At 37.2% G+C, this 9,369-nt stretch overlaps 1 non-coding gene across 1 annotated transcript; it reads left to right on the top strand.

Moving 5' to 3' along the window:
- The first annotated feature begins 8,453 nt into the window (after positions 1-8,453).
- LOC129301580 (small nucleolar RNA R71) lies at positions 8,454-8,560 on the top strand. Its single transcript, XR_008591045.1, has one exon. It is a non-coding gene; the product is annotated as a small nucleolar RNA R71 (small nucleolar RNA).
- The last annotated feature ends 809 nt before the right edge of the window (positions 8,561-9,369 follow it).

Below are 9,369 nucleotides of genomic sequence, written 5' to 3' on the forward strand. Positions count from 1 at the left end.
TGCAAAAGGAGTTTTTGACACTGTTGAAAAGCATGCTCATTCCCTCCCATTCTTAGAGCCCCAAATTGGTCTTTGCCTTTTGAGTTGTCATGTGATGCTTCTAATTTTGCCGTGGGAGCTATGCTTGGTCAAAGAGAGGGCAAGTTATCATATGTGATTGCTTATGCATCTAGGACCCTAGATTCAGCTCAGGTTAATTACACCACGACTGAGAAAGAGTTGTTTGCTATTGTTTTTTGTACTTGATAAGTTTAGATCATATTTTCTTAACTCTAAAGTATTGTGTACACTGACCATGCTGCTGTGAGGTACTTGTTTAAGAAGACAGATTCTAAGCCTCGTTTGATTCGATGGGTGATCTTGATGCAAGAATTTGATGTGGAGATAAGGGATAGGAGTGGTTCTACCAATCAAGTAGCGGATCATTTTCTAGACTACCTCATTTAAAAGCTACTATGGTAAACTCTAACCCTACTATTCCTTGTGATTCATTTCCTGATGAGGCATTGTGTGCCATTTCATCTAAGCCTCCATGGTATGCCTCTTTTGCTAACTATATTGAGTGTGGAGTCTTCCTCCTTGTGCTTAACGTTTTGCCATTGAAAAATTGAAAAGAGAGTCTAGATTTTACATTTGAGAACCACCTTTGATGTGGAAGATTTGTAGTGATAAAGTGATTAGGAGGTGTGTTGATGATGTTGATGTGCCTTCTGTTCTTGAATTTTGTCACTCTCATGCATGTGGTGGTCATTTTAGCTCAAATAAGACAGCTAGAAGGTTTTAGATTGTGGATTGTATTGGCCTAACTTGTTTAAAGACTCTTATGAATTTTGTAAAGCATGCTTGAAATGTCAAAAGGTTAGTAGTTGGGTAAGAGACATGAATGCCCTCAACAACCCATTTATTTTGTGAGATTTTTGATGTTTGGGGCATTGACTTCATGGGTCCCTTTCCACCATCCTTTAGTTTTGAGTACATATTACTTGGTGTTGATTGTTTCAAAGTGGATTGAAGCCATTCCTACTAGAACTTGTGATGCTAAGATTGTTTTGAAGTTTTCTCAAATCTAATATTTTTTGTAGGTATGGAGTTCCTAAGGCCTTGGGTAAGTGACTAAGGATCCCACTTTTGCAATAAGATGATGAAGGCTCTCTTAGCTAAATAATGGGGTGCATCACAAAATCTCTACACCGTATCATCCCAAACTAATGGCCAAGCCGAAGTATCAAATAGAGAAGTCAAGAAGATCCTAACCAAGGTGGTGATACAAATAGGAGGATTAGTCCCTTTACACTTAGTGCTTTACACTCAAAATTTCTTAGGATAAACCCTACTATGAATTTGTAACCCTTCTACCCTTCTCCATCACTAATAGCACTTGCAATCAAGAATCAAATGGACTTTATTAGGTTGTGATATAGTAATGAAAGGATGTCTAAGAATGCATGTATATAAAAAAAAAATAGGGTTAGCATCAAAATAATGCTAAATCAAGATATATCCCCTTAATGGCAAAGCATAACCTAACTCAATGAGTGAACACATTAACACAATGATGATGGAAAAAATGATAAGAAATAATAAAACAAATGGAATGGATGAGCTAGGCAACTTTTATTTTTTTTTTTTCTTTTTTTTCTTTTTCTTTCTTTTCTTCTTTTTTTTTTTTTCTTTTCTAGCAACTTATTTTTTTCTTTTGACTAATTTTTTTTTTTCAAATCTATCTTTGGTTGTTTTTTTTTTTGGTTGCCCCTAACTCTTTGAAACAATAGAAGTAATGGATAGAGAAATGATAATAGGCATCCACTCATTTGATCTAGGACTGCAATGAATATTAAAAGACATATAAAGTGTAACATGCATTCCTTGGGGAAAAATAGGGTGAATATTTTTTTTTTTAGGAATCAACCAAAGGCTCAAAGTGGCTAACAAAGGATAATAAATAATAATAGGTTGGCTATTTGGCTCTTGGCTATTTTTTATGAATGCCATCTCTCATCTCCTATCAAACAAGTGCAAGATATATGGTCTTAATTAAGAAGTGAAACAAATTCTAGAGGGTAACATCACTAAGGAATTAATCACACATGAGTGTTTAGCCTCTTCCATGAATGGGTAATATGCCACTCTAATCCATTAATTCAAGGTAAAAGAATGTTCACTTCACACCTATTCAATCCTAAAAATTACCACATCTCAAGAATCAAAATATCCATTCAAGAGCTAGGTAATTAAGTAACCTCAAACAAAACAAAACAAAGAAAAAATTTTTTTTTTTTGAATTTTTTTTTTTGCAAAACCAAACAAAACCAAACAAACAAAACAAAATGTTTATTTCTCTCCCCCACACTTAAATCATGCATTGTCCTCAATGTATGTATAGACTAGTGATAAAATAAGTGAGATCAATAATGAATGCATAACAAAAGTGTGGTGCAGATTTTTTTTTTTCAAACTAAAACACAAAACAAAGAAGTCAAATAAAGCAATAAACTCTAATTTTTCCTACTAGGTTCATCTCCCCCACACTTGAACTATACCTATCATTAAATATATCAATTAAAGGAAGGTAAAAGCTCAAGGTTAGAGAGATACAACCTTATCATGGTGGTTCAAAAACATGTTGAGAGAAGTCCTCCTCCTTTTGAAGTGATTTGGCATCTTTGTAGAGCTTGCATAGGTGACCATTGATTTGCATAGTGGAACCCGTGGCTTTATTCAAGAGTTGCAAAACCCCATAGGGAAACACCTTGGTCACTAGATATGGTCCCTCCCACTTAGACTTCAACTTGGCATGCTTATGAATAAACCTTGTTTGGAACAAGAGGACTTGATCTCCTTCTTGGAACTTTTTCCTCAAGATTAGCTTGTCATGAAGGATCCTTGTTTTCTCCTTATAGATTCTAGAAGACTCATAGGCATCCAACCTAAGCTCCTCAAGTTCTTGCATTTGAAGAAATCTCTCCTTAGCCGAAAGATGGAAATCCAAGTTTAGTTTCTTGATGGCCCAATAGGCCCTATGCTCTATCTCCACAGGGAGGTGGCAAGCCTTTCCATACACCAATCGAAAAGGAGACATGCCAATGGGAGTCTTATAAGCGGTCCGATAAGCCCACAAAGCATCCTCCAAGTGTAAAGACCAATCCTTCCTATTTGTGTTCACCACCTTGGTTAGGATTTTCTTGACTTCTCTATTTGATACTTCGGCTTGGCCATTAGTTTGGGGATGATATGGTGTAGAGATTTTGTGATGCACCCCATATTTAGCCAAGAGAGCCTTCATCATCTTATTGCAAAAGTGGGATCCTTGGTCACTTACCAAGGCCTTAGGAACTCCATACCTACAAAAAATATTAGATTTGAGAAACTTCAAAACAATCTTAGCATCACAAGTTCTAGTAGGAATGGCTTCAATCCACTTTGAAACATAATCAACACCAAGTAATATGTACTCAAAACTAAAGGATGGTGGAAAGGGACCCATGAAGTCAATGCCCCAAACATCAAAAATCTCACAAAATAAAATGGGTTGTTGAGGCATTTCATGTCTCTTACCCCAACTACTAACCTTTTGACATTTCAAGCATGCTTTACAAAATTCATAAGAGTCTTTAAACAAGCTAGGCCAATACAATCCACAATCTAAAACCTTCCTAGCTGTCTTATTTGAGCTAAAATGACCACCACATGCATGAGAGTGACAAAATTCAAGAACAGAAGGCACATCAACATCATCAACACACCTCCTAATCACTTTATCACTACAAATCTTCCACATCAAAGGTGGTTCCCAAATGTAAAATCTAGACTCTCTTTTCAATTTTTCAATGGCAAAACGTGAAGCACAAGGAGGCAAGACTCTACACTCAATATAGTTAGCAAAAGAGGCATACCATGGAGGCTTAGATGAAATGGCACACAATGCCTCATCAGGAAATGAATCACAAGGAATAGTAGGGTTAGAGTTTACCATAGTAGCTTTTAAATGAGGTAGTCTAGACAAATGATCCGCTACTTGATTGGTAGAACCACTCCTATCCCTTATCTCCACATCAAATTCTTGCATTAAGATCACCCATCGAATCAAGCGAGGCTTAGAATCTGTCTTCTTAAACAAGTACCTCACAGCAGCATGGTCAGTGTACACAACAACTTTAGAGTTAAGAAGATATGATCTAAATTTATCAAGTGCAAAAACAATAGCAAACAACTCTTTCTCAGTTGTGGTGTAATTAACCTGAGCTGAATCTAGGGTCCTAGATGCATAAGCAATCACATATGATAACTTGCCCTCTCTTTGACCAAGCATAGCTCCCACAGCAAAATTAGAAGCATCACATGACAACTCAAAAGGTAAAGACCAATTTGGGGCTTTAAGAATGGGAGGGGAAATGAGCATGCTTTTCAAAGTGTCAAAACTCCTTTTGCAAGCATCATCAAAAACAAAATCAACATCTTTTTGTAAGAGTTTAGACATAGGCAAAGCAATTTCACTAAACCCCTTTATAAATCTCCTATAAAAGCCTGCATGTCCCAAAAATGATCTCAAATCTTTCAAACAAACAGGATATGGCAAAGAAGCAATCACATCTACTTTGGCCTTATCCACCTCTATGCCATTGGAAGAAATCAAATGGCCTAAAACAATTCCTTTATCTACCATGAAATGGCATTTTTCAAAGTTAAGCACAAGCTTCTTTTCAATGCACCTACCAAGCACTTTATCTAAAGAATGCAAGCATGAATCAAAGGACTCACCATACACAGTAAAATCATCCATAAAGACTTCCATGCAATGTTCAATAAAATCACAAAATATGGACATCATGCATCTTTGAAAAGTACCAGGTGCATTGCAAAGACCAAAGGGCATCCTCCTATAGGCAAATGTACCAAAGGGGCATGTAAAGGTAGTCTTATCTTGGTCACTAGGAGCTATGGGAATCTGAAAATACCCACTAAACCCATCTAGGAAGCAATAATGGGACTTGGAAGCCAATCTCTCAAGCATTTGATCAATAAAAGGCAAAGGAAAATGGTCCTTCCTAGTCACATTATTGAGCTTCCTATAGTCTATGCACACTCTCCAAGCATTTTGAACTCTAGTTGGAACAAGCTCTCCTTTCTCATTTTTTACCACAGTAATCCCCCCTTTCTTAGGTACAACTTGGGTTGGAGACACCCACTCACTGTCAGCTATAGGATAGATGATCCCAGCACTAAGTAGCTTAACAACCTCTTTCTTTACCACATCTAAAATCAATGGGTTAAGTCTCCTTTGTGGTTGCCTAATGGGCTTAGCATTGTCCTCAAGAAAAATTTTATGTGTGCACACAATAGGGTCAATACCAGGAATGTCAGCCAAAGTCCAACCAATAGCATGTATGTTCTTTCTCAACACATCAAGTAATGCATTTTCTTCCTCAAGAGATAAAGAGTTAGAAATTATTACCGGAAGCTTCTCATTCTCAATGAGATATGCATACTTGAGATTGGATGGTAAAGGCTTCAACTCCAAGGTAGGTGGCTCTACACAAGAGGGAATGAGCTTCTTCAAGTCTAATTTGGTGGAATATTCCATGGTACTATCTTGTCTTTTAGGCTTGTCACTTGTTTTTGATTTCTCCTCTTCTTTCTTTACAGCCTCCCCCTTTTCTTGCAACTTGTCCTCAAGTGCTTGGACTTGAGCCACGGCCTCGACATGTGAAAGTGTAGAATTTTCCTCCAATAGCTTGGGAATCCTAAGAACATCAAGCTCGAGTGGAGAAAAACTCATAGATTCGGCCTTAATGGCTTTAGTACCTACAACACAAGAAGATATACCCTTCTCAAGCATTTCAAGATCAAGCATAGGAGATATTTTAAACAAATCATGAGAAGAAGTAGTTGCATCATTCAAGCATGCATCAATCTCTAAACAAATAGGACAACTACATCCATCAATACATGTAGTAGTAACAAGAGACAAATCATCATCAACATGTGAGAAAGAATCAAGCATGTGAGACTCACAAGCATCATGAAGCAATAACTCAATGGAACTTACACCTAACAAAGAATAATCCTCAAAAGGATGTTTCATTGCTTCATATATATTAAAAATAACATGATCCTCTCCACATTTCAAAATCAAACTACCTTTTTCCATGTCAATCAATGTACGGGCAGTCCTCATAAATGGCCTTCCTAAAATCAAAATATCATCCCCACTCCCTTCTTTTGACATATCAAGCACATAGAAATCCACAGGAAATAATAGACCTTTAACACAAACCAACAAGTCTTCTACTACTCCATGTGGTCTTCTAACACTTCTATCCGCTAATTGGCATATCATAGGTGTCTTATGCATGCAATCAAGACTCAAGGCATGATAAATTGAAAGAGGCATAACATTAATGGCTGCACCTAAGTCTATCAATGCATGAGAAAAATGTGTGTTGCCAATCTTGCATGGAATTGTGAAGGAACCAGGGTCCTCACATTTTATAGGGAGTTGAGGCTTCATGATAGCACTCACAGATGAGGGTAATTGTACCCTTGCATTAGGCCTAAATTTTCTTTTATTTGTACAACAATCTTTCAAAAATTTGGCATACTTAGGAAAGTTCTTAACTACATCCATCAAGGGTACATTAACATGAATCTTGTGGAAGAAATCATATACCTCTTGATCAAATTGTCCCTTTACTTGCTTAGGGACCACTTGTGCTTGTGGAAAAGGAAGCTTCTTCATAATCTCTTGACTTTGCTTTCCTTCTTCCTTCCTTGAACTCTCCTTTCTTGTTTCACTTTGCTCGGCCTCTCCCTCTTTTTCCTTACTAAACAACTCGGCCATAGTCCCCTTTTCCACCTTAGATGGTGGTTGCTCACATATGATCTCCTCAATGTTTTCATCCTCATCATCTCTACAAAAAGATGCATCATTAGGAGCAAAAGAAGAACTAGAAACATTAACATCAATTGAAGAATTTAAAGAGGGCTTCTCGGCCTTCCCTTGTCTTTTGTCTTCTTGTACTCTTTCTCCCAACTCCTTGCCACTCCTCAATGTGATAGCATTAAGATTAGCTTTAGGATTAGCAACGGTGTTGGATGGTAATGTAGAGGCTTGAGCATTGGCTGCACTTAATTGGTTAGCAAGCATATTCATTTGAGAAGTAAGGGCATCAATTTTAGAGTTCATGTTCTCACACTTGTTACCCATACTCTCTACCTTGTTCCCTAAGCCATCATACATGTTTTTATACAAAGAGTTCATTTCAATCAACTGCTTACGTAACACATTCACATCATTAGAAGAGTTCGAATTAGAAGAACTCTCAATTGGAACAAGCCTCCTATCACTATAAGAATTAGAAGAAGGTGTAAGAGAATTACCACTTGGATTGTAGCTGTGACAAGAGCTACCTTGAGACAAATGAGGTGGAGGGTCACGGCCAAAGGTGTTTTGATAGGATCCTCTTTGTTGATTGTCTTGTAAAGCCACATTTGGATTTGAATAGGATAAATTAGGATGGTCTCTCCATGAAGGGTTGTAAGTATTAGAATAAGCTCCTTGCCCTTGCCTCCCACCATAGGATTGTTTTCCATTGTAGATAGCATTTACTTGTTTAGCAAGCATATTCATTTGAGAAGTAAGGGCATCAATTTTAGAGTTCATGTTCTCACACTTGTTACCCATACTCTCTACCTTGTTCCCTAAGCCATCATACATGTTTTTATACAAAGAGTTCATTTCAATCAACTGCTTACGTAACACATTCACATCATTAGAAGAGTTCGAATTAGAAGAACTCTCAATTGGAACAAGCCTCCTATCACTATAAGAATTAGAAGAAGGTGTAAGAGAATTACCACTTGGATTGTAGCTTTGACAAGAGCTACCTTGAGACAAATGAGGTGGAGGGTCACGGCCAAAGGTGTTTTGATAGGATCCTCTTTGTTGATTGTCTTGTAAAGCCACATTTGGATTTGAATAGGAGAAATTAGGATGGTCTCTCCATGAAGGGTTGTAAGTATTAGAATAAGCTCCTTGCCCTTGCCTCCCACCATAGGATTGTTTTCCATTGTAGATAGCATTTACTTGTTCAAACTTAATAGGACAATTGCTTTCTACATGCATAGGTGAGTCACAAAAAGTACAAGAATAAGGGACAAGTGCTTGAGAAGTACTTACATTGCTCACTTGAGATATTTGTGGAGCCAACATTCTCCCAATCTTGGCAGCTAGCAAGTCCACATATGAATCATTAAGAACTGAGGAACCTACCATATTCACATTTCTCTTTTCCCTTGTAGAGTATTGAGCACCACTTGAAGCCATCTTGTCAATTAGTTCCCAAGCCTTTAAGGAAGTGAGGTCAATCAAGCATCCACCACTAGCGGCATCAATGTTAACTTTGTCTCTTGGAATCAAGCCCTCATAGAAATATTGGACTAAATTCTCACTAGAAATTTGATGGTGTGGGCATTTAGCCAAAAGGCCTTGGAATCTAGTCCAATACTCATAGAGACTCTCATCCTCTCCTTGTTGGACCCCATAGATTTGCTTTCTCAAATTGGTGACCTTGGAATTTGGAAAGAATTTATCTAAGAAGAGTCTTCTTAGCTCGGCCCATGTGCTCACTTTCACATAAGAAGGGTAGTTGAAATACCACTCCTTTGCTAAACCTTCAAGAGAAAATACAAAAGCCTTAGCTTGAACATCATCAACATTTACATGCATAGGCTTCATAGTATCACAAACCAATAGGAAAGTATGCAAAAACCTATGGCAATCCTCTCCCGGTAACCCATGAAATTTAGGCAATGCATTAATCAAAGAGGATTTAATTTCAAATTGAACATTAGTAGGAGGAACATATAAGCCATAAGGATTATCATGCCAATTAGGTTGAGTTAATTGCCTAATGCTCCTCTCCTCTCTAGGGTTATGCAAGCCTTCAAATTCATTATTAACATGGCCATCATCATGCAAATTCTCATTCCCATTCCCATGGCCCTCATTATGCACATGCTCATGTCCTAAGATACCTTCCATTGTTGAATTACAAACCAAATGAGAATCAAGAATAGGTTGTGATCTTCTCAATCTAGAAATAGTTCTTTCAATTTCTAGATCTAATTGAACAAAAGAGGTATGTTTTCTTCGGGTCATGCACTAATCAAGCTCAAGAAAATTAAGAACAAAGAACAAACTAAACTAAAATGCAAATCAACATGAAACAATTCAAAACACACAACAGCAAGAGAAATAATTTTTTTTTATTAAACTCAATAGCAACAAAATGAAAAAAAAAATAACACCAAACAAGTAGAAAGAGAGTTAGAAATGCTCAATCAAGAAGCTTTGGCAATTCTGGAATTCGC

This window comes from Prosopis cineraria, unplaced genomic scaffold, assembly GCF_029017545.1.
Source record: "Prosopis cineraria cultivar Desert tree isolate PC_DT_omini unplaced genomic scaffold, ASM2901754v1 PC2221, whole genome shotgun sequence".
NCBI classification, from domain to species: domain Eukaryota; kingdom Viridiplantae; phylum Streptophyta; class Magnoliopsida; order Fabales; family Fabaceae; genus Prosopis; species Prosopis cineraria.